The sequence below is a fragment of the Amblyraja radiata genome, chromosome 2 (genome assembly GCF_010909765.2).
Source record: "Amblyraja radiata isolate CabotCenter1 chromosome 2, sAmbRad1.1.pri, whole genome shotgun sequence".
NCBI classification, from domain to species: domain Eukaryota; kingdom Metazoa; phylum Chordata; class Chondrichthyes; order Rajiformes; family Rajidae; genus Amblyraja; species Amblyraja radiata.
The window spans coordinates 120,298,497-120,324,291 of record NC_045957.1 but is presented as its reverse complement, the minus strand read 5'-3'; the positions used below and the strand labels follow the sequence as shown (position 1 = coordinate 120,324,291).

At 48.8% G+C, this 25,795-nt stretch overlaps 1 protein-coding gene across 1 annotated transcript in view; it reads left to right on the top strand.

Moving 5' to 3' along the window:
* Positions 1–9,075: 9,075 nt before the first annotated feature.
* LOC116985313 (rab effector MyRIP-like) overlaps positions 9,076–25,795 on the top strand; it is a 128,722-nt gene continuing 112,002 nt past the window's right edge. Inside the window, exon 1 of the mRNA XM_033040022.1 lies at positions 9,076–9,132. The gene's annotated coding sequence lies outside the window, so the exon portion shown is untranslated. The remainder of the gene's footprint in view (positions 9,133–25,795) is intronic.

Sequence of the window (25,795 nt, the reverse complement as noted above, 5' to 3'; positions counted from 1 at the left end):
TTCCTGCCTTCTCCCCATATCCCATGACTCCGCTATCTTTAAGAGCCCTATCTAGCTCTTTCTTGAAAGTATCCAGAGAATTTCACACTCACACCTCTCTGTGTGAGAAAGTGTTTCCTCATCTCCGTTCTAAATGGCTTACCCCGTACTCTTAAACTGTGTGTCCCCTGGTTCTGGACTCCTTTGTCAGTTTATTAGTTCAGTTCAGTACACTTCAGTTTTGTTTATTGTCACGTGTACTGAGGTACAGTGAAAAGCTTTTTGTTGGGTGCTATCCAGTCAGCGGAAAGACAATACATGATTACAATTGAGCAGTTCACAGTGTACAGATACATGATAAGGGAATAACGTTTAGTGCAAGATAAAGCTTGTAAAGTCCCATCAAGTATAGTCTGACAATTGTTCAGGACCGCTCTCTGGTTGTGGTAGGATGATTCAGTAGCCTGATAACAGCTGGGAAGAAACTGTCCCTTAACATAGAAACATAGAAACAAAGAAAATAGGTGCAGGAGGAGGCCATTCGGCACTTCGATCATGGCTGATCGTCCCCAATCAATACCCGTGCCTGCCTTCTCCCCATATCCCTTGAATCCACTAGCCCCTAGAGCTCTATCTAACTCCCTCTCAAATCCATCCAGTGATTTGGCTTCCACTGCCCTCTGTGGCAGGGAATTCCACAAATTCACAACTCTCTGGGTGAAAAAGTTTTTTCTCACCTCAGTCTTAAATGGCCTCCCCTTTATTCTTAAACTATGGCCCCTGGTTCTGGACTCGCCCAACATTGGGAAAAATTTTCCTGCATCTAGCTTGCCCAGTCCTTTTATAATTTTATATGTTTCTTATAAGAAGATATAAAATTATAAAAGGACTGGACAAGCTGGATGCAGGAGATATGTTCCCAATGTTGCGCTGTGCGGAAAAGCAGAGGAAGCGCGGAAAAGGTCAGAACGAGACTTGAATCTCGTGACTTCTCTCGGTAATGAGTGAATTCACTGTCCAGTGGGAAAATCTGGAAAACATTGAGTCAACAACGCTGAGAGAGAGAAAGAACAGCGTTGAGATGTTTTAAACTAGTTAATCTCATTAGGGGCTGGCTCTGGTTCAAGGTTGAATACAGGCCCGTGTGTCTTCCTAACTAAATCAGGAGTTCAAATTGGCATGTCCAATTGGTATACGTCGTATCGAAAAGACAGACAGGTGGGCAGAGGGGGTGGGGTTGCCCTGTTGGTGAGGAATGAAATTCAGTCCCTTGCGAGGGGTGGCATTGAAACAGGAGATGTGGAGTCAGTATGGATAGAACTAAGGAATTGTAAGGGTAAAAAATACCCTAATGGGACTAATCTACAGGCCCCCAAACAGTAGCCTGGATATAGGGTGCCTTGAATCAGGAGTTTAAATTGGCATGTAGTAAAGGTAACGCCACGGTTTTTATGGGAGATTTCAACATGCAGGTAGACTGGGAAAATCAGGTTGGTACTGGACCCCAAGAAAGGGACTTTGTAGAGTGCCTCCATGATGGATTCTTCGAGCAGCTTGTATTGGAGCCTACCAGGGAGAAGGCAATTCTGGATTTGGTGTTGTGTCATGAACCGGATTTGATAAAGGAACTTGAGGTTAAAGAGCCATTAGGAGGTTGTGATCATAATACGATGTTTTAATCTACAATTGGAGAGGGAGAAGGGTAGATCGGGGGTCTCAGTGTTACAGTTGAATAAAGGGGACTATGGAGCCATGAGGGAGGAGCTGGCAAAAGTTGACTGGAAAGATACACTAGCAGGGATGACAGTGGAACAACAATGGCAGGTGTTTCTGGGAATAATACAGAAGGTGCAGGATCAGTTCATTCCAAAGAGGAAGAAAGATTCCAAGGGGAGTAAGGGGTAACCGTGGCTGACAAGGGACGTCAGGGACAGTATACAAATAAAAGAGAAGAAGTACAACGTCGCAAAGATGAGCGGGAAGCAAGAGAATTGTGTAATGTTTAAAGAGCAACAGAAGATAACTAAAAAGGCAATACGTGGAGAAAAGATAAGGTGCGAAGTAACTCTCTCTTGAAAGCATCCAGAGAACCCACCTCCACCGCCCTCTGAGGCAGAGAATTCCACACTCGCCACTCTGTGTGAAAAAGTGTTTCCTAATCTCCGTTCTAAATGGTTTACTCCTTATTCTTAAACTGTGGCCCCTGGTTCTGGACTCCCCCAACATCGGGAACATGTTTCCTGCCTCTAGCGTGTCCAAACCCTTAACGATCTTACATGTTTCAATGAGATGCCCTCTCATCCTTCTAAACTCCAGAGTGTACAAGCCCAGCTGCTCTGTTCTCTCAGCATATGACAGTCCCGCCATCCCGGGAATTAACCTTGTAAACCTACGCTGCACTCCCTCAATAGCAAGAATGTCCTTCCTCAAATTAGGGGACCAAAACTGTACATAATACTCCAGGTGTGGTCCCACTAGGGCTCTGTACAACTGCAGAAGGACCTCTTTGCTCCTATATTCAATTCCTCTTGTTACAAAGGACAACATGCCATTCGCTTTCTTCACTGCCTGCTGTACCTGCATGCTTACTTTCATAGACTGATGTACAATGACCCCCAGATCCCGTTGTACTTCCCCTTTTCCCAACTTGACGCCATTTAGATAGTAATCTGCCTTCCTGTTTTTGCTACCAAAGTGGATAACCTTACATTTATTCGCATTAAACGTCATCTGCCATGCATCTGCCCACTCCCCCAACCTGTCCAAGTCACCCTGCATTCTCATAGCATCCTCCTCACAGTTCACCCAACTTTGTGTCATCTGAAAATTTGCTAATGTTACTTTGAATCCCTTCATCCAAATCATTGACATTGTAAATGGCTGCGGCCCCAGCACCGAGCCTTGCGGTACCCCACTAGTCACTGCCTGCCATTCTGAAAGGGACCTGTTAATCCCCACTCTCTGTTTCCTGTCTGCCAACCAATTTCTATCCATGTCAGCACTCTACCCCCAATATCATGTACCCTAATTTTACCCACTAATCTCCTATGTGGGACCTTATCAAATGCTTTCTGAAAGTCCAGGTACACTACATCCACTGGCTCTCCCCTGTCCATTTTCCTAGTTACATCTTCAAAAAATTCCAGAAGATTAGTCAAGCATGATTTCCCCCTCGTAAATCCATGCTGACTCGGACCGATCCTGTTACTGCTATCCAAATGTTCGGCTATTTCATCTTTTATAATTGACTCCAGCATCTTCCCCACCACCGATGTCAGGCTAACTGGTCTATAATTCCCTGTTTTCTCTCTCCCGCCTTTCTTAAAAAGTGGGATAACATTAGCCACCCTCCAATCCACAGGAACTGATCCTGAGTCTATAGAACATTGAAAAATTATCACCAATGCATCCACGATTTCTGGCGCCACTTCCTTAAGTACCCTGGGATGCAGACCATCAGGCCCTGGGGATTTATCAACCTTCAGTCACATCAGTCTATCCAACACCATTTCCTGCCTATTGTGGATTTCCTTCAATTCCTCCATCACCCCAGATCCTCTGGCCACTAGTACATCAGGAAGATTGTGTCCTCCTTAGTGAAGACAGATCCAAAGTACCTGTTCAACTCATCTGCCATTTCCTCGTTCCCAATAATAAATTCACCTTTTGCATTCTTCAAGGGTCCAACTTTGGTCTTAACTAATTTTTTCCTCTTCACATACCTAAAGAAGCTTTTACTACCCTGCTTTATATTCTTGGCTAGCTTACCTTCGTACCTCATCTTTTCTCCCCTTATTGCCTTTTTAATTATCTTCTGTTGCTCTTTAAACATTACCCAATCCTCTTGCTTCCCGCTCATCTTTGCTACGTTGTACTTCTTCGCTTTTATTTTTATACTGTCCCTGATGTCCCTTGTCAGCCACGGTTGCCCCTTACTCCCCTTGGAATCTTTCTTCCTCCTGGGAATGAACTGATCCTGCACCTTCTGTATTATTCTTAGAAACACCTGCCATTTTTGTTCCACTGTCATCCCTGCTAGGGTATCTTTCCAGTCAACTTTGGCCAGCTCCTCCCTCATGGCCCCATAGTCTCCTTTATTCAACTGCAACACTGAGACTCTCATCCTTCGAAATTTCAGAGTACACAAGCCCAGCTGTTCAATTCTCTCAGCATATGACAGTCCCGCCATCCCGGTGGGAGAGTATAGGACTAGAGGGCACAGCCTCAGAACTAAAGGACGTACCTTTAGAAAGGAGAGGAGGAGAAATTCCTTTAGTCAGAGGGTGGTGAATCTGTGGAATTCATTGCCACAGACGGCTGTGGAGGCCAAGTCAGTGGATATTTTTAAGGTGGAGATTGACAGATTCTTGATTAGTACGGGTGTCAGGGGTCATGGGGAGAAGACAGGAGAATGGGGTTAGGAGGTAGAGTTAGATCAGCCACGATTGAATGGCAGAGTAGACTTGATGAGCCGAATGGTCTAATTCTACTATGACTTTTTAACATGAGGATACATCACGGGTCAGGCCCTATGACCCACCGAGTCCGCACCAACTGGCGATCACCCCGTACACTGGAACTATCCTACACACACTAGGGACAATTTACAACTTTTACTGCAGCCAATAAACTTACAAACCTATACGTCCTTGGAGTGTGGGAGGAAACCAGAGCTCCTGGAGAAAACCCACGCAGTTCACGGGGAGAACGTAGAAACTCCGTACAGACGGCACCCGTAGTCAGGATGGAACCCGGGTCTCTGGCGGTGTAAAGCAGTAATGCCCGTGTCCCACTTAAGAAACCTGAACGGAAACCTCTGCAGACTTTGCGCCCCACCCAAGGTTTCTGTGCGGTTCCCGGAGGTTTTTGTCAGTCTCCCTACCTGCTTCCACTACCTGCAACCTCCGGCAACCACCTGCAACCTCCGGGAACCGCACGGAAACCTTGGGTGGGGCGCAAAGTCTCCAGAGGTTTCCGTTCAGGTTTCCTAAGTGGGACAGGGGCATAACTCTACCGCTGCGCCACCATGCCATCCATCTGTAAACCATTTCTTGTGACTTCAGTACGAATTAAATCAAATGTCAGACAAACACACAATGTTGTATGTGTGTGGAATTGTAAATGGCTCCAGATTGTGGATAGGCACTAAATCTTCATAATTATTTCTTGACTGCATTAATAGACCAAAGAGTCACGTGTTCACAGAGTAGGAAGATGTAGTTAAGCCAGCAAGGGGGCAGAGGAGGTTGACGAGGATGTTGCCAGCATTCGAGGGCTTGAGCTATAGCGAGAGGTTGAGCAGGCTGGACTTTATTCCTTGGAGTGTAGGAAGTTGAGGGCTGATCTTCTAAATGTGTACAAAATCAGGAAGTAAATAGATCGGGTATCGAATCAGGGGAAACTCGGGAGAACTCTTGAATTAGCTCTTACAGTGGGACAGCCACATTAGTTTATTGTCACGTGTACCGAGGTACAGTGAAAAGCTTTTGTTGCGTGCTGACCAGTCAGCGGAAAGACAATACATGATTACAATCGAGCCGTCCACAGTGTACAGATACAGGTTAAGGGAACAATGTTTAGTCTGAAGAAGGGTCTCGACCCGAAACGTCGCCTATTTCCTTCGCTCCATAGATGCTGCCTCACCCGCTGAATTTCTCCAGCATTTTTGTCTACCTTTAATGTTTAGTGCAAGGTAAAGTCAGTACAGTCCGATCAAGGATAGTCCGATAGTAGTTCAGGACCGCTCTCTGGTTGTGGTAGGATGGTTCAGTTGCCTGATAATAGCTGGGAAGAAACTGTCCCTGAATCTGGAGGTGTGCGTTTTCACACTTCTGTACCTCTTGTCCGATGGGAGAGGGGAGAAGAGGGAGTGGCCGGGGGTGAGACTGGTCCTTGATTATGCTGCTGGCCTTGTCGAGGCAGTGTGAGGTATGAACGGAGTCAATGGAAGGGAGGTTGGTTTGTGCGATGGTCTGGGTTGAACATTAGTTACCTTGACGTATAGATCACCAAAAGTCTGAAGCTGTGACATATGAAAGAATGAATAAGTTTATTGGCCAAGTATTCACATACAAGGAATTTGCATTGGTGCTCTGCCCACATGTGACAACATGACATACAGCGACAGTTAGCAATATATACAAGCATGTAAATCCAACGACACTCGGATCAAAATATAATAATCAATAATGTTAAATTAATAACAGTAATGGGCCTGTTGCAGGTCGCCGAAAATTTTCAACGTGTTGAAAATCCAGCGATGACTAGAACTACGACTCTTTGGGCGACTGCTCACGATCAGACAGGCTTCACCCCGCGACATGTCGCCTGTATGGTCGTGAGTCGTCTCCTCAGTCGGCCAAAGAGTCGTAGCGTCTTTCTGGTCGCCGCTGGATTTTCAACATGTTGAAAAAATCCAGCGACCTGCAATGACCTACGATGGGTGCCGGCAGTCGCCGAAAAAGTCGTGTAAGTGGGACAGGCCTGTAACTCGAGGTGACTATTACGGAGCAAAGCTGGTTGGTAGTGCAACCACAGACACAGTCCACAGAAGATGATAGTTGCTGAGATTAGCATTGTGCAGTGTTCAAGAGCCTGATGGTTGTTGGCGAGAAGCTGTTCCTGAACCTGGAGGTCACGGTTTTCAGGTTCCTCTACCTTCTTCCCGATGGTTAAGGGGCGAGTTTAGAAGAGTTTGCCCTCGACTCAAACTCGCAGCATGGTCGACACATGGTCCGAGGAGGTCCGATGAGGTCACTGCAACTCTCCTTCATGCTCGAGGGAAGTTCCCGCATACTCGTGGCCTCAGTCTGGTCGAGGGCAGAGTAAAAAATTTTCGCGAGTAAATATTTGGTCGGCAAGGTTCTTTTGAACTCGTAGTGCAGTGGAGTGGGGTCGATATGTAGTTACAGGCAGTCGAGGGCAGCCATAAGCAATCTCCTTCGCTGACCGGGCATTTTATTTGACTCATTGGAGTTTTCAGGACCAAGGAAAACATACCGGCAACGTTAAATGCCCGCCAAACTTTATTATACTTCTTAAAAGTGTCTCCACTCCTTCTCCCCCTCTTCTCCCCCCTTCTATCCCCTTCTTTCTCCTTTTCTCCTTTTCTCCTTTTCTCCGCTTGTCTCCCCGTCTCTCCCCTTCTCTCCCCTTCTCTCCCCTTCTCTCCCCTTCTCTCCCCTTCTCTCCCCTTCTCTCCCCTTCTCACCACTTCTCTCCTCTTCTCTGCACCCCCCCCCCCCCCCCCGCGCTCTCTAAAGGACTTACCGTACACTGTGCAGCCGTCTTTTACCTTCCTGTTCATCGCGGGTATGAATTTCAGACAGCGCTCCCCCGCTTTCCCTGGCCCCTGCCTTTGCGATGTGTTTGTGTGTGTGCGGTCGGTCGATCCAGCTCGAGGTTTTCCAGGTCGCGTCAGTGGGACCGGCCCTTTACAGTGAGATGAGAGCGTGGCCAGGGTGGTGTGGGCCTCTGATGAGGCATCTTTTTGAGGCAGCGACTCCTGTAGATCCCTTTGATGGTGGGGAGGTCAGTACCCGTGAAGGACCGGAAAATGTCTACACCTGTAATCCCTTCGGCCCACAATGTTTATGCCGAACATAATACCACGTTATGTAGGAGGAGTCTGAAGAAGGGTCTCGACCCGAAACGTCACCCATTCCTTCTCTCCAGAGATGCTGCCTGTCCCGCTGAGTTACTCCAGCCTTTTGTGTCCATCTATGTATGATACCAAATTAAACTAATCTCCTCTGCCGGCACGTGATCCGTGCCCCTCCATCCCCTGCATATCCATGTGCCGATCCAAAAGCCTCTTAAACACCACTACCGTATCTGCCTCCACCACCACCCCTGGCAGCGCGTTCCAGGCACCCACCACCCTCTGTGTAAAAAAAACCTGCCCCGCACATCTCCTTTAAACTTTGCCCCTCTCACCTTAAAGCTGCGCCCTCTAGTGCAGTATACGTAGGCAGATAAGAGTTGGCCGAAGGGCCTGTTCCTGTGCTGTGCTTGTCGACATGATATGTACTAATTCATTTCGGTGTGGTTGAGAGGGCAAGATAGATTGGTCATGATTGCATGGTGGAGTAGACTTGATGGGTTGAACGGCCTAATCCGGGTGCAGGGGATGGGGGGGGTGGGGTGGTTGAGGGTGGGTAGAGGGGGAGAGGGGGAGGGGGAGGGGAGGAGGGAGATGGGGGGGGGGGGGGGAGAGTGCGGGGGGGGGGGGGGGGGGGGGGGTCAGTAGATGCCTGAGGGGAGGCGGGGACGATTTGACCCCATTTGGGGGGGGGCGGGATTTCACCCGAGTGTTTGGGGGTGTGAGTGGTCAGTGGGGGGGTGAGGTGAGTGGTCAGTGGGGGAGGGGCAGGGGGGGAGTGGTCAATGGGGGAGGGGTGGTCAGTGGGGGAGGTGGGGAGTGGGTCAGTGGGGGGGGGGGTGAGGGGTCAGTGGGGGATGGGGGGGAAGTGTGGTCAGTGGGGGGGGGGGGGGTGAGTGGTCAGGGGGGGGGGGGGGGGAGTGGCAGTGGGGGGGTGGGGGGGTGAGTGGTCAGGGGGGAGGGGGGGTGAGTGGTCAGTGGGGGGGAGGGGGGGGAGTGGTCAGTGGGGGAGGGGGGGAGTGGTCAGTGGGGGGAGGAGGGGAGTGGTCAGTGGGGGGAGGGGGGGAAGTGGTCAGTGGGGGAGGGGGGAGTGGTCAGTGGGGGAGGGGGGGAGTGGTCAGTGGGGGGGTGGGGGGGGGTAAGTGGTCAGTGGGGGGTGAGGGCGGTGAGTGGTCAGTGGGGGGGGAGGGGGGGGGAGTGGTCAGTGGGGGGTGGGGGGGGGTGTGGTCAGTGGGGGAGGGGGGGAGTGGTCAGTGGGGGGGGGGGGGGGAGTGGTCAGCGGGGGGGGGGGGGGGAGTGGTCAGTGGGGGGGGGGGCACAACCCCCTTAAATAAGCAGCCAATCACACACAGCCCTGGTCTCCCCCCGACCAATGGGAGCGCGGGCTGTGTCGGAGGCGGGCTGTGATTGGGCGGGTGCAGGAGGAGGAGGGAGGCGGCTAGACTAATGCAGCGCTGAGTCTCACTCTCACACTGAGACGAATCAATGCAGCCGCGGCTGCTGCCGGCGGCGGATACACGGACACAGCCCGCTTGCAGCACTGCCTGCTCAAGGTAGGTCAGGGTTGTTTGCTGGAGGGGAGGGGGAGAGGCCGGAGTGTTGTGCAAATATCAATGCACTGACACTGCAAGATGCTGCTGCCGAGGGATTTAATGCTGCCGTTTTACACACTCACACACAGACACTCACAGGCAGACACAGACAGCCACGGACGCACACACTCACAGACAGAGAGAGAGACACACACACACACAGACACACATAGACACACACACACACAGACACTCACGCATACACAGACACACAAACAGATACACACACTCACAGGCAGGCAGACACAGACAGCCACGGACACACACACACTCACAGACAGAGAGAGAGAGACACACACACACACACACAGACACACACACACACACACATAGACACACGCACACACAGACACACAAACAGATACACACACTCACAGGCAGGCAGACACAGACAGCCACACACACACACACACACACACACACACAGCTCGGTTCTCCCATGTCACTAGCATGCTGATGTGCTGAGTATGTGTGGGTTGGTGTGGGTCGGTGTGATTGTGTGTGCGAGTGTGGATGTGTGTGTGAGTGTGGATGTGTGTGAGTGTGGGTGTGTGTGAGTGTGTGTATGAGTGTGGATGTGTGTGAGTGTGGGTGGGTGTGAGCCTGTAGCCGGCGCAGGGATGCTTTGACGTTCGGACGCAGTGCAGGGAGAGAGAGAGAGAGGGAGGTAGAGGGAGAGACGGATAGGTAACGAGAGGGAGGGAGAGACAGAGGGAGGGAGAGAGAGGAGGGTTTGTAGTGTGGAGGTTTGGGAGAGGAAAAGAGAGAGGGGGTACATAGGTAATTCGTGGGTCAGGGAGTCCCAGTGGGAAGGAAGGGTGGGTGACAGCGTTCCTGGGTCTATCAATCTCCTCCCTCCCCCCATAACCTACCCTGCCCCCGTTCTGGTCACACCCTGTCCCATGTCACAGGTGAAATGTTGCAGAGAGGATGTTGCCAGGACTCGAGGGTCTGAGCTATAGGGAGAGGTGGGACAGACTAGGGGTCTATTCCCTGGAGCGCAGGAGGGTGATGGGGTGATCTTATAGAGGTGTACACAATCATGAGAGGAATAGATAAGGCGGATGCACTGAACCTTTCAACCAGGGAATCAAGAACCAGGGGATTGTCGGGGCAGTTTGAGAAGGATCTCCAGATGTCTGAAGAAGGGTAATGTCACCCATTCCTTCTCTCCAGAGATGCTGCCTGACCCGCTGAGTTACTCCAGCACTCTGTGAAACGTCACCTATCCATGTTCTCCAGAGATGCTGCCTGACCCGCTGAGTTACTCCAGCACTCTGTGTCTATCTTCAGTTGGAGGAGGTGGTGGTGAGGCTGTTGAAGAACATTAAGGTGGATAATCCTCCCCACAGCATTTTGTGTCTTTCTTTGCTGTAGACCAGCATTTGCTGTTCTTTCCCACACTATAAGGTGGATAAATCCTTGGACCCGAGTTAGCTCTATCTCTGGTTATTCAGTGAGTAAAGGGAGGAGATCTAGTTCAGTTTAGTTTGGAGATGCAGCGTGGAAACGGGCTCTTCGGTCCACCAGTGATCCCCGCACACTAACACTATCCAACACACACACACACACACACACACACACACACACACACACACACACACACACACACACACACACACACACACACACAGGACAATATACAATTAGTACTGCAGCCAATTAACCTACAAACCTGTACGACTTTGGAGTGTGGGAGGAAACCGGTGCACCCGGAGAAAACCCACGCAGGTCACAGGGAGAATGTACAAACTCCGTACACCACTATCGTATCTGCCTCCACCACCACCCCTGGCAGCGTATTCCAGGCACCCACCACCCTCTGTGTAATAAAAACCTGCCCCGCACATCTCCTTTAAACTTTGCCCCTCTCACCCGACAGCTGTGTCCTCAGTGTTTGATAGTACCATCATAGTGAAAGGTTCTGACTGTCTACCCTATCTAAGCCTCTCATAACGTTATACACTTCTACCAGGTCTCCCCTCAACCACTGACGTTCCAGAGAAAACAATCCCAAGTCTGTCCAACCTCTCCCTGTAGCTGAAACCCTCTAATCCAGGCATCATTCTGGTAAACCTCTTCTGCACCCTCTCCAAAGCCCCCACATGCTTCCTGTAATGGGGGCGACCAGAACTACGCGCAATACTCCAGATGCGGCCTGACCAACGTCCTATAGAGCTGCTTGGTGGCTTCCTGACTCTTGTACTCAACGCCCCGACCGATGGAGACAAGCGTAACGTACGCCTTCTTTACCCCTTCACCATGATAAACGATTGGTGAAGATAAAATAAATATTTTTCCATTCAAATTTCGATTTGCTTTGCTGGTTGTCGCAGCCATTAAGATCTCCAGAGATATGGAGTCCAATTTGAACATCTTTATCTTGGCACTCCTTAACCACAGGGTGCATTTGAATTGTATGGGAGCGGCGAACGATGACATTTACAATCAGCATGCCTTTAAAATACAGCTGCCAGTGGAAACCAAAGATCCTATAGCGAGCAAGATAGTCCACTCAATGAAAAAGACATAGTACGGTCATGGGCAGATTCATGGGTAATTTAAGGCCCCATTTCAGTAACCAGCTTCCGTCTCCGCATCAAAGATCCCATAGTGCGGAGATGGAAGCCGGTTACGGGAAACATCCTCATAAAAATAAAAGTTATTTGGTAAAAATCTTCTCCTCATTTTCAGAATTTAAATTTATTAACACAAACTGTTCCCCCGCAACGTTGATTACACTGTAAGTCGGGTCCGTTTACGGAAATGGATGAAAAAAAGGCCCACGTTCCATTCCGTTGCGTACTACTCGTCAGCCCATTGCATTTGGAAGGAGTGGTCCATCTTGCTCCGCTATAGGATCTTTGGTGGAAACTGGAGAAACAGGACCTTCGGCCCTTCTGGTCAATGCAGACCAAGATGTCCCATCAGAGCCAGTTCCATTTACCCGCATTTTGGCCCATGCAGAGCCGTACAAAATCATGAGAGGAGTAGATTGGGTGATCCCAGAGAGTTGTGAATTTGTGGAATTCCCTGGATGGATTTAAGAGAGATTTAGATAGAGCTCTAGGGGCTAGTGGAGGTCAAGGGATATGGGGAGAAGGCAGGTTATTAATTGGGAACGATCAGCCATGATCGCAGTGAATGGCGGTGCTGGCTCGAAGGGCCGAATGGCCTATTCCTGCACCTATTGTCTATTGTGAATGCACGTAGTCTCCTGCCCAGAGTAGGGGAATCGAGGACCAGATGACATAGGTTTAAGGTGAGGGGTGGAAAGATTTAATAGGATTCTGAGATAGTCAAAAATGCTGGAGAAACTCAGCGGGTGAGGCAGCATCTATGGAGTGAAGGAATGGGTGACGTTTCGTGTCGAGACCTTTCTTCAGACCTGATCCTTATGATTGAGGCAGTGCAGCGTAGGTTCACGAGATTGATCCCTGGGATGGCGGGACTGTCATATGAGGAAAGATTGAAAAGACTAGGGTTGTATTCACTGGAGTTTAGGATGAGGGGGTATCTTATAGAAACATATTCCCAACTGTTTTAACAAATTGAGATGAATTCATCCCAATATTCATGAGCATGATGGTGTCTCTAGCCTGTTCAGTCCCATTCTCGAATAATCAGACTAGGCTTTTAGTTAAAAAGCACAGAGTGCTGGAGTAACTCAGCGGGTCAGGCAGCATCTGTGGAGAACATGGATAGGTGACGTTTCACAGGGAAGGTGACAAAAGGGTGTCGGATAAGGAGAGGAGGAGTGAAATGTTAAGCTGGAGGGGGGAATACAGGGGGGGGGGGGGGATGTGGGACTAGGGGATGGGAGATGAGTGTAAGGAGGTGGGGACAGGAGAAGGGTGACTCTCTCATCGGGCAAGAGGTACAGAAGGCATTGGTGAGGCCAATTCTGGAGTATGGTGTACAATTTTGGTCGCCTAATTATAGGAAGGATGTCAACAAAATAGAGAGAGTACAGAGGAGATTTACTAGAATGTTGCCTGGGTTTCAGCAACTAAGTTACAGAGAAAGGTTGAACAAGTTAGGGCTTTATTCTTTGGAGCGCAGAAGGTTAAGGGGGGACTTGATAGAGGTTTTTAAAATGATGAGAGGGATAGACAGAGTTGACGTGGAAAAGCTTTTCCCACTGAGAGTAGGGAAGATTCAAACAAGGGGACATGACTTGAGAATTAAGGGACAGAAGTTTAGGGGTAACATGAGGGGGAACTTCTTTACTCAGAGAGTGGTAGCTGTGTGGAATGAGCTTCCAGTGAAGGTGGTGGAGGCAGGTTCGTTTTTATCATTTAAAAATAAATTGGATAGTTATATGGATGGGAAAGGAATGGAGGGTTATGGTCTGAGCGCAGGTATATGGGACTAGGGGAGATTATGTGTTCGGCACGGACTAGAGGGGTCGAGATGGCCTGTTTCCGTGCTGTAATTGTTATATGGTTATTATATGGTTATAAGTGTGAAAACCCACACCTCCAGATTCAGGGACAGTTTCTTCCCAGCTGTTATCAGGCAACTGAACCATCCTACCACAACCAGAGAGCAGTCCTGAACTACTATCTACCTCATTGGTGACCCTCGGACTATGCCTGATCGGGCTTTGAAACATAGAAAATAGGTGCAGGAGGAGGCCATTCGGCCCTTCGAGCCAGCACGGCCATTCATTGTGATCATGGCTGATCATCCCCAATCAATAACCTGCCTTCTCCCCATATCCCTTGACTCCACTAGCCCCTAGAGCTCTATCTAAATCTCTCTTAAATCCATCCAGGGAATTCCACAAATTCACAACTCTCTGGGTGAAAAAGTTTTTTCTCACCTCAGTCTTAAATGGCCTCCCCTTTATTCTAAGACTGTGGCCCCTGGTTCTGGACTCGTCCAACATTGGGAACATTTTTCCTGCATCTAGCTTGACCAGTCCTTTTATAATTTTATATGTTTCTATAAGATATCCCCTCATCCTTCAAAAACTCCAGTGAATACAAGCCTCGTCTTTGCAATATTTCCTCACTGCCTGCTGTACCTGCATGCTTATTTTCAGTGACTGCTGTACAAGCACACCCAGGTCTCATTGCACCTCCCCTTCTCCAGATCTGACACCATTCAGATAATAATCTGCCTTCCTTTTCTTGCCACTAGTGGATAACCTCACATTTATCCACATTATACTGCATCTGCCATGCATCTGCCCACTCACCCAACCTGTCCAAGTCACCATGCAGCCTCATAGCCTCCTCCTCACAGCTCACACTGCCACCCAGCTTTGTGTCATCCGCAAACTTAGAAATGTTACATTTAATTCCCTTGTATAAATCGTTAATATAGATTGTAAACAACTGGGGTCCCAGTACCGAGCCTTGCGGCACCCCACTAGTCACTGCCTGCCATTCTGAAAAGAACCCGTTAATTCCTATTCTGCTTCCTGTCTGTGTCTGTGTCTGTGTCTGTGTCTGTGTCTGTGTCTGTGTCTGTGTCTCTCTGTCTGTTTGTGCCTCTCTCTGTGTCTGTGTGCGTGACTCTCCGTCTGTGAGTGTGGCTGTGTCTGTGTGTGTGTCTCTCTCTGCCCCCTGCCCCCCCCCCCCTCCCCTGTGGAGCAGTGGGCAAGGATCACCATGTGGTTGTGGCTGAAACAGCTCCACTATAATCAATCTTTCAGTGTGTTTCATCCTGACAGTGTGACACAGAAAGTGTTGTCCTTTATTGTAACTGGAGAAAACATCCTTCTCCTTAAAGCTTTGATTAGAATCGTAAGTTAAGCAATGTTTTTTTATTTAAAAGCTTTGTGTCACAGCATTGTACAGCACAGCAACTGACCCTTCGGCCCATCCTGTCCATCCTGTCTCGGTTGACCTACAGGGCTCGCCACATTTGCCTGCAATTGACCCATATCCCCCTAAACCCTTCCTATCCATATATCTGTCCAAATGTCAAAGTCATCATTGTATCCACATCTATAGCTACCTCTGGCAGTCGTTCCAAATACGGACCACCCTCTGAGTGGAAAAGGTTGCCCCTGAGGTCTCAGTGAAATCCCTCTCCTCTCACCTTAAGCCTGTGCCCTCTAGTATTAGAATCCTCTATCCCGGAGAAAAAGACTGAGCGTTCACATTATCCATGCCCCTCATGATCTTGTACTGCAGGCAGTGAAGAAAGCGAATGGCATGTTGTCCTTCATAACAAGAGTAGTTGGGTATAGGAGCAAAGAGGTCCTTCTGCAGTTGTACAGAGCCCTGGTGAGAACACACATGGAGTATTGTGTGCAGTTTTGGTCTCCAAATTTGAGGAAGGACATTCTCGCTATTGATGGAGTGCAGCGTAGGTTTACAAGGTTAATTCCCGGGATGGTGGGACTGTCATATGCTGAGAGAATGGAGCGGCTGGGCTTCTACACTCTGGAGTTTAGAAGGATGAGAGGATATCATGTAAGAACTAGAACTAGGGGACATAGTACTAGAACTAGGGGACATAGTTGCAGAATAAGGGGGGGCTCTTTTAAAACTGAGATGAGGAAGAACTTCTTCACCCAGAGGGTGGTTAATTTATGGAATTCACTGCCCCAGGGAGCAGTGGAAGCAGAAACTTTAAATATATTTAAGACTAAAATAGATGTTTTTTTAGCTGCCAAGGGGATAAGGGGCTACGGGGAGAGGGCAGGGATATGGACCTAGGTATGGTTAGTATAGTAAGACCTGAGTGACCTCCTGGACAAGTGTCGATCGCCTAGATTGGGGTCGGAGAGGAATTTCCCGGATTTTTTTCCCGAATTGGACCTGGGTTTTTATCCGTTTTTTTGCCTCCCCCAGGAGATCACGAGGTTTTTGGGGTGGAGAGGGGTGATAGCGGTATAAAGGGGAGGGTAGTGTCTTGTGTTCTGTGTCTTGTGTCTACTGTTTGTGGGTAAGTGTGTCTGTTTAGTGTTCAGCCATGAGCGAATGGCGGTGCGGGCTCGACGGACCTGGTGGTCTACTCTCGCACCTACTTTCTATGTTTCTATGTCTAAGATTGAAACATGTAAGATTATGAAGGGTTTGGACACGTTGGAGGCAGGAAACATGTTCCCGATGTTGGGGGAGCCCAGAACCAGGGGCCACAGTTTAAGAATAAGGAGTAAGCCATTTAGAACGGAGACGAGGAAACACTTTTTCACACAGAGTTGTGAATCTGTGGAATTCTCTGCTTCAGAGGGCAGTGGAGGCCGATTCTCTGGATGATTTCAAGAGAGAGCTGGATAGGGCTCTTAAAGATAGCAGAGTCGGGTGATATGGAGGTGAAGGCAGGAACGGGGTACTGATTGGGGATGATCAGCCATGATTACATTGAATGGCGCTTCTGGCTCGAAGGGCCGAATGGCCTACTCCTATTGTCCAAATGGCTCCACCATTCACTGTGTAGGCCACTCTCCAAAGTGCGCCACCTCCCACTGACTCGAGGTTAAATTCCATTAGCCATTCCTTGACCCATCTTCACAACTGATCTAGATCCTGTTGTAAACGTAGATATCCTCCCTCACTGTCTAGCATTCCGCCACCATCATTACTGTCGTGAACTGCTGTAATTTGAGCTTTGAGATAATTGTTGCTTGCTATCCAGTCAGCAGAAAGATTATACATGATTACAATCAAGCCGTCCACAGTGCACGGGGCCTGTTCCACTTGGCGATTTTTTCGGAGACTGCAGGCCTCGTACCAGGGTCGCCAAAAGATTTTGAATATTTCGAAATCCAGCGACATTTGAAAAAACACCGGGCGTCAATATGTGGTTATGCCGCGTCACCGCCGCAAATGTTTCGGTGACGTTATACATCTGTCAAAGATGCCGGCAGTCGAAAAAAATCACTGAGAGGGACAGGCCCTTAACGATACAGGATAAAGGGAATAACGTTTAGGACAAGATATGAGTCCATTAAAGTCCGATCAAAGATAGTCCGAGGGTCTCCAGTGAGGTAGATGGGAGGTCAGGGCTGCTCTCTAGTTGGTGAGAAGACGGTTCAGTTGCCCGGTAACAGCCGGGAAGAAATTGCCCCTGCATCTGGAGGTGTGTGCGTTTGTTTTCACACTTCTGTACCTCTTGCCCGATGGGAGAGGGGAGAAGAGGGAGTGACCGGGGGGTGAGACTGGTCCTTGATGATGCTGCTGGCCTTGCGGAGGCATCGCGAGGTGTAGATGGAGTCGATGGAAGGGAGGTTGGTTTGTGCGACAGTCTGGGCTGCGTCCACAATTCACTGCAATTTCTTGTGGTTTCGGATGGAGCCGTTCCCAAACCGAGCTGTGATGCTTTCTACGGATAAGAATATATGAAAGGAAAGGTTTAGTGGGATATGGGAAAATGTGGGGAATTGGGACGAGCTTAGATGGGCATCTAGGTGGACATGGACGAGTGATGATGAAGGGTTTGTTTCCGTGCTGTAAAGGCCCTATGATTCTACACGTTGTTTAGTTTATAGTCACTGTTACCGAGGTACAGTGAAAAGCTTTTTTGTTGCGTGCTATCCAGCAAGCGGAAAGACAATACATGAGTACAATCGAGCCGTTCACAATGTACAGATACATGATAATAGGCCTGTCCCACGGTACGAGTTCATTCCAAGAGCTCTCCCGAGTTTAAAAAAACTCAAACTCGTGGTAAGCACGGAGAATGAACGTAGCGGGTACATCGGAGGTCGGGGACGTCTCTGCCGTAACGCTAACGGCAGGTACTCGGGAAGACTCGCTAACGGCAGGTAAGCACGGTAAGACTCGTGAAGATTTTTCAACACGTTGAAAAATGTCCACGAGAGCCCCGAGTACCGACGAGTGGCCATTACCGTAAATCTCCGAGTTCGAATCGGGGCAAACTCGGGAGAACTCTTGGAATGAACTCGTACCGTGGGACAGGGGTTTAAGGGGATAATGTTTAGTGCAAGGTAAAGTCCGATCAAGGTTAGTCCGGACAGCTCTTGAGTTGATGACAGGTCGGTTCAGTTGCCTGACGACAGCTGGGAGGACTCCAACAGCATACAAAGATGTGGAAGATCAGCCATGATCCCATTGAATGGCAGTGCTGGCTCGAAGGGCCGAATGGCCTACTCCTGCACCTATTGTCTAAAGCAGTGGTTCTCAACCTTTTTTCAGTGATGTACCCCCTGTGAAATATTTTTTCAGCCAAGTACCCCCTAACCAGCGCAAAAATATATATATTTTAAAATCTCACGTACCCCCTGGAGTGCCTTCACGTACCCCCAGGGGTACGCGTAACCCCATTTGAGAACCACTGGTCTAAAGCTTAAATAACATGCCCACCTATTTTAAAAAGCACTGCAGAAAAAAAAATGGCTTTAGTGCAAACAGAATTCTAACGGAAGTTCTTGTTTAGAATTCCTTGGAGCGTGAGCCTGGTTGCTGGTCGGACTGTGACTGATTGATTGAGCAGGAAGTGAACAACAAGTCTAGTAAACACAACGTCATCACCTGCTAGTGGGGCAGGAACCGACGCAGAGTTCTGGGATTAGGAAACAATAGACAATACACAATAGGTGCAGGAGTAGGCCATTCGGCTCTTCGAGCCAGCACCGCCATTCAATGTGATCATGGCTGATCATCCACAATCAGTACCCCGTTCCTGCCTTCTCCCCATATCCCCTGACTGCTATTTTTCTACGCCTATCTAGCTCTCTCTTGAAAGCATCCAGAGAACCTGCCTCCATCGCCCTCTGAGGCAGAGAATTCCACAGACTCACCACTCTCTGTGAGAAAAAGTGTTTCCTCGTCTCCGTTCTAAATGGCTTACTCCTTATTCTTAAACTGTGGCCCCTGGTTCTGGACTCCCTCAACATCGGGAACATGTTTCCTGCCTCTAGTGTGTTCAAGCCCTTAACAATCTTATATGTTTCAATGAGATATCCTCTCATCCTTCTAAACTCCAGAGTGTACAAGCACAGCCGCTCCATTCTCTCAGCATATGACAGTCCCGCCATCCCGGGAATTAACCTTGTAAACCTACGCTGCACTCCCTCAATAGCAAGAATGTTCTTCCTCAAATTAGGGGACCAAAACTGCACACAATACTCCAGGTGTGGTCTCACTCGGGCTCTGTACAACTGCAGAAGGACCTCTTTGCTCCTATACTCGACTCCTCTTGTTATAAATGACTCTATTCCTTGGAGGGCAGAAGGGCGAGGGATGATCTCGTAGAGGCGTCATAGACAATAGGTGCAAGAGTAGGCCATTCGAGCCAGCATAGAGTGATACAGCATGGAAACAGGCCCTTCGGCCCAACTTGCCCACACCGGCCAACATGCCCCATTTACACTCGTCCCACCTGCCCGCGTTTGGCCCATATCCCTCCAAACCCGTCCTATCCATGTACCTGCTTAAATAGAAAGTAGACACAAAATGACTGGAGTAACTCAGCGGGTGAGGCAGCATCTCTGGAGAGAAGGAATGGGCGGCGTTTACGGGTTCTGCAGTTCTTTATTACATATTACCTGTTAAATTGTTTCTTAAACGTTGCGATAGTCCCTACCTCGACTACCTGAGGGTACGAGGGGAATAGATAGGATAAACGCAGTCTTTTTCCCAGAGTAGGGGAATCGCGAACCAGAGTACATAGGTTTAAAGTGCTGGGGAAAAGAATAGGAGACGGAGGGACTTTTTTTTTTTATACACACACAAACGTTGGTGGGTGCATGGAACGAGCTGCCAGAGGAGGTAGTTAAGGCAGGGTCTATCAAAACATTTGGACAAGTACATGGACAGGTTTAAAGGTTGGCACTGTGGCCAGAGACCCGGGTTCCATCCTGACTACGGGTGCTGTCTGTACGGAGTTTGTACGTTCTCCCCGTGACCTGCGTGGGTTTTCTCCGGGTGCTCCGGTTTCCTCCCACACTCCAAAGAAGTGCAAGTCTGCAGGTTAATTGGCTTCTGTAAATTGCAAATTGTCCCTAGTACATGTAGGATAGTGCTAGTGTACGGGGTGATCGCTGGTTGGGCGGGAACTCAGTGGGACGAAGGGCCTGTTTCCACACTGTGTGTGTGTGTGTCTCTAAAGTCTAATGTTTAGAGGATATGGGCCAAAGGCAGGCAGATGGGACTAGTATAGATGGGACATGTTGTTCGGTGTGGGAAAGTTGGGCCGACGGACCTGTTTCCACGCTGTATCATTCTATGACTCTCTGTCTATAAGATTGTTAAGGGCTTTTACACGCTAGAGGCAGGAAACACTCTAAGCCATTTAAAACGGAGACGAGGAAACACTTTTTCTCACAGAGAATGGTGAGTCTGTGGAATTCTCTGCCTCAGAGGGTGGTGGATGCTTTCAAGAGAGAGCTAGATAGGGCTCTTAAAAATAGCGGAGTCAGGGGATATGGGGAGAAGGCAGGAACGGGGTACTGATTGGGGATGATCAGCCATGATCACATTGAATGGCGGTGCTGGCTCGAAGGGCCAAATGGCCTACTCCTGCATCTATTGTCTATTGTCTATTGTCTATTGTCTATTGATATGGGCATGCAGGTGGGACTAGTGTAGGTGGGACATGCTGGTCGGTGTGGGCAAGTTGGGCTGAAGGGCCTGTATGACACGATGCCTCTGCACATCATTTTTAAACTGTCCGCATCGTGGTAAAGCTATGCAGTGTAGTATTCGCTGGTGCTGTGTCTTGCCTTGCTGTGTTAAGGCTGAGTGCTGGGTCGCCTATGTTTCCACAGTAACCGGGGTTTGAAGGAAGATAAGTCACTGGCTGCGAAGCACTTTCTGCGAATACTTGCAAAGGCCACGGTAGTAATCGACACTGTGTGGGGAGACTAGCGCTGGGAAGCGCGACAGGGTGGTGTAGCTGATAGAGCCGCTGCCCCGGCACCAGAGATGTGGGTTCGATCCTGACCCCGGGTGGAGTTTGCACGTTCTCCCCGTGACCGTGTCGGCTGCTTCTGGGTTCACTGGTTTCATAAGTGATAGGAGCAGAATTAGGCCATTCGGCCCATCAAGTCTACGCCATTCAATCGTGGCTGATCTGTCTCTACCTAACTCCATTCTCCTGCCTTCTCCCCATAACCCCCGACATCCGTACTAATCAAGAACCTGTCAATCTCCACCTTAAAAATATCCACTGAATTGGCCTCATCTGTGGAAGTTCTTGCTGCTGAGTAAAGGTCCCGATATTCTGACCTGGGAGCACCATTAGTTTAGTTTATAGTCACGTGTACCGAGGTACAGTGAAAAGCTTTTGTTACGCGCTAACCAGTCAGCGGAAAGACAATACATTATTACAATCGAGCCGTCCACAGTGTACAGATATATGATAAATGGGAAATGCAAGGTAAAGGCAGCAAAGTCCGATCAAGGATAGTCCGAGGGTCACCAATGAGGTAGATAGCAGTTCAGCACTGCTCTCTGTGTAGGAGCCATTTATGTTACGGGCCTGTCCCACTGTACGAGGTAATTCACGAGTTCTCCCGAGTTTTCCCCTGATTCGAACTCTGAGAATGTCCGTAGCGGGTCCGTAGAAGTTTGTGGATGTCTCGTAGCGGCTCGTAATGCTAACGGTAGGTACCCGGGAAATCCGGTAAACTCGTGACTTTTTTCAACACTGTGAGAAATGTCCACGAGTAAAATAAATACTCGTGATGAAAAGAATTGTTACTTTTTACTCGTACGAGCCGCTACGAGGCATCCACGAATTCCTACGGACCCACTACGGACATTCTCCGAGTTCGAATCGGGGAACACTCGGGAGAACTCTTGAATTACCTCGTGCAGTGGGACAGGCCCTTTAGGCTAGATGTTTAAGAAGGAACTGCAGATGCTGGAAAATCGAAGGAACACAAAAATGCTGGAGAAACTCAGCGGGTGAGGCAGCATCTATGGAGCGAAGGGAGAAGTCTGAAGAAGGGTTTCGTCCCGAAACGTTGCCTATTTCCTTTGCCCCATAGATGCTGCCTCGCCCGCTGTGTTTCTCCAGCATTTTTGTCTACCTATGTTTAGGCTAGCTTCAGTTGGCATATCATATTATTTTGTCTAGATATATCTTGCAGTATTATTTTGGACACTAAGGGGCGGTCAGAAGATGTACAAGGTGGTGTTTATAGAAGGGCAGAGGGGACAGGAAGTGGCAGGCACAGGGAGGATACAGTTCTCACCAGAGGTCCTATGGCAAAAAAGATAGCCCACTTGACGAAAAATTCCTACTACGGTCATGGGCAGATTCATGGGTAATTTTCGGCTCCATTTCCGTAACCGGCTTCCGTCTCCGCACCAGAGATCCCACAGCGGAGCAAAGATACTAGTGCGGAGACGGAAGCCGGTTACGGAAACATCCTCGCAAAAATAAAAGTTCTTTGGTAAAAATCTTCTCATTTTCAGAATTATAATTTATTAACACAAACTCCTCCCCCACAACGTTTATCACACTGCGAGTCGGGTCGGGTCGGGTTACTGAAATGGATGGGAAAAAAGGCCCACGTTCCGCTCTGTTGCGTACTACACGTCAGCCCATTGTATTTAGCAGGAGTGGTCTATCTTGCTCCGCTATAGGATCTTTGGTTCTCACCAGACCTGGGACAGAGCAGCCAGTTACAGTTATTCTGCATGCAGAATAAGGAAAACCTTGCACGTTCATCTCTTTGTTTGTACAACTGCTTCAATAGACAACCAATTAAACTGGAAATAACGACAGGAGGATCTCTTCTATTAGGTCAGCGTAAGATCACTCCGACTTACCTGTGTAGTCATGGCAACGAAAAAGTCGGACAAGTCAGAAATTTGCCATTACACTCTGGTTGTGGTAGGATGGTTCAGTTGCCTGATTGGTCCCCTAATTTGAGGAAGGACATTCTTGCTATTGAGGGAGTGCAGCGTAGGTTTACAAGGTTAATTCCCGGGATGGCGGGACTGTCATATGCTGAGAGAATGGAGCGACTGGGCTTGTATACTCTGGAGTTTAGAAGGATGAGAGGGCATCTTATTGAAACATATAAGATTATTAAGGGTTTGGACACGCTGGAGGCAGGAAACATGTTCCCGATGTTGGGGGAGTCCAGAACCAGGGGCCGCAGTTAATGAATAAGGAGTAAGCCATTTAGAACGGAGAAGAGGAAACATTTTTTCACACAGAGAGTGTGAGTCTGTGGAATTCATTGCCTCAGAGGACGGTGGAGGCAGGTTCTCTAGATGCTTTCAAGAGAGAGCTAGATAGGGCTCTTAAAGATAGCAGGTCAGGGGATATGGGGAGAAGGCAGGAACGGGGTACTGATTGGGGATGATCAGCCATGATCACATTGAATGGCGGTGCTGGCTGCTCCTGCACCTATTGTCTATTGTTTATAACATCAGAGAATGTACAAACTCCGTACAGACAGCGCCCGTAGTCAGGATGGAAGCTGGGTCATATGTCCGGGTTGTCAGCTCGCCCAGTGTGCTTGGGTGCTTGATGATGGGGGGGGAAGGGGGGGGATGGGAAGAGGGGCGAAGGGGAGGGGAGAGAGGGGGGGAGGGGGACTGATTCCACTTTGCTCAATGAAGCTTTAAAGTTGCCAGACCACAGTGAAATTATTTTCTTACAAGCCGCACAGTAGAGTATTTCCCAACCCAAACACAATCCATGTACCTTTAAGGTAGACCAAAAAAAATGTTGAGAAACTCAGCGGGTGAGGCCGCCATCTATGGAATGAAGGAATAGGCGACGTTTCGGGTCAATAGACAATAGGTGCAGGAGTAGGCCATTCGGCCCTTCGAGCCAGCACTGCCATTCAATGTGATCATGGCTGATCATCCCCAATCAGTACCCCGTTCCTGCCTTCTTCCCATATCTCCTCACTCTGCTATTTTTCTCCGCCTACCTAGCTCTCTCTTGAAAGTATCCAGAGAACCTGCCTCCATCACCCTCTGAGGCGGAGAATTCCACAGACTCACCACTCTCTGTGTTTCCTCGTCTCCGTTCTAAATGGCTTGCTCCTTATTCTTAAACTGTGGCCCCTGGTTCTGGTCTCCCCCAACATCGGGAACATGTTTCCTGCCTCTCTCGTGTCCAAGCCCTTAACAATCTTAAGGGCATGCTGACAAGACTTTAATCCGACACTCTTACATTGGGCGTGAACGCAGTTTCAGCCAGTGAAAGGCCAGTGTTCAAAACCAATCCATCTTCACATTTATAAACGCCTATCTTCAGATATTTAAATCACTTGAGATGAATCATTTCGGGCGCCGCCGTTCTGCAGCGAACAATGTTTGCTTTGTTGAATGCAGAATAATTAATAAATGCCATGGTTAAATGAAGTTAAATGAAGGCAAAGAGAGGATGGGATTAGTTGAAGGGTCCTTTGAAGAGCTTACTACTCCAAATAGCTGCTGTTTAGTTTAAGGTAGACAAAAATGCTGGAGAAACTCAGCGGGTGAGGCAGCATCGATAGATGCTGCCTCACCCGCTGAGTTTCTCCATCATTTTTGTCTACCTTCCATCATCCAGCATCTGCAGTTCCTTCTGAAACATGCAGTTTAGTTTCGAGGTACAGCGCGGAAACGGGACCCTTCGGCCCACCGGGTTCGCGCCGTCCAGTGATGGCCGCACACTGGATCTGGATGTAATACGCCGAAAATACACCGGATATAATATGGAAACATAGAAACATAGAAACATAGAAATTAGGTGCAGGAGTAGGCCATTCGGCCCTTCGAGCCTGCACCGCCATTCAATATGATCATGGCTGATCATCCAACTCAGTATCCCGTACCTGCCTTCTCTCCATACCCCCTGATCCCTTAGCCACAAGGGCCACATCTAACTCCCTCTTAAATATAGCCAATGAACTGGCCTCAACTACCCTCTGTGGCAGAGAGTTCCAGAGATTCACCACTCTCTGTGTGAAAAAAGTTTTTCTCATCTCGGTTTTAAAGGATTTCCCCCTTATCTTTAAGCTGTGACCCCTTGTCCTGGACTTCCCCAACATCGGGAACAATCTTCCTGCATCTAGCCTGTCCAACCCCTTAAGAATTTTGTAAGTTTCTATAAGATCCCCTCTCAATCTCCTAAATTCTAGAGAGTATAAACCAAGTCTATCCAGTCTTTCTTCATAAGACAGTCCTGACATCCAGGAATCAGTCTGGTGAACCTTCTCTGCACTCCCTCTATGGCAATAATGTCCTTCCTCAGATTTGGAGACCAAAACTGTACGCAATACTCCAGGTGTGGTCTCACCAAGACCCTGTACAACTGCAGTAGAACCTCCCTGCTCCTATACTCAAATCCTTTTGCTATGAAAGCTAACATACCATTCGCTTTCTTCACTGCCTGCTGCACCTGCATGCCCACTTTCAATGACTGGTGTACCATGACACCCAGGTCTCGCTGCATCTCCCCTTTTCCTAATCGGCCACCATTTAGATAATAGTCTGCTTTCCTGTTTTTGCCACCAAAATGGATAACCTCACATTTATCCACATTATACTGCATCTGCCAAACATTTGCCCACTCACCCAGCCTATCCAAGTCACCTTGCAGTCTCCTAGCATCCTCCTCACAGCTAACACTGCCCCCCAGCTTCGTGTCATCCGCAAACTTGGAGATATTGCCTTCAATTGCCTCATCCAGATCATTAATATATATTGTAAATAGCTGGGGTCACAGCACTGAGCCTTGCGGTACCCCA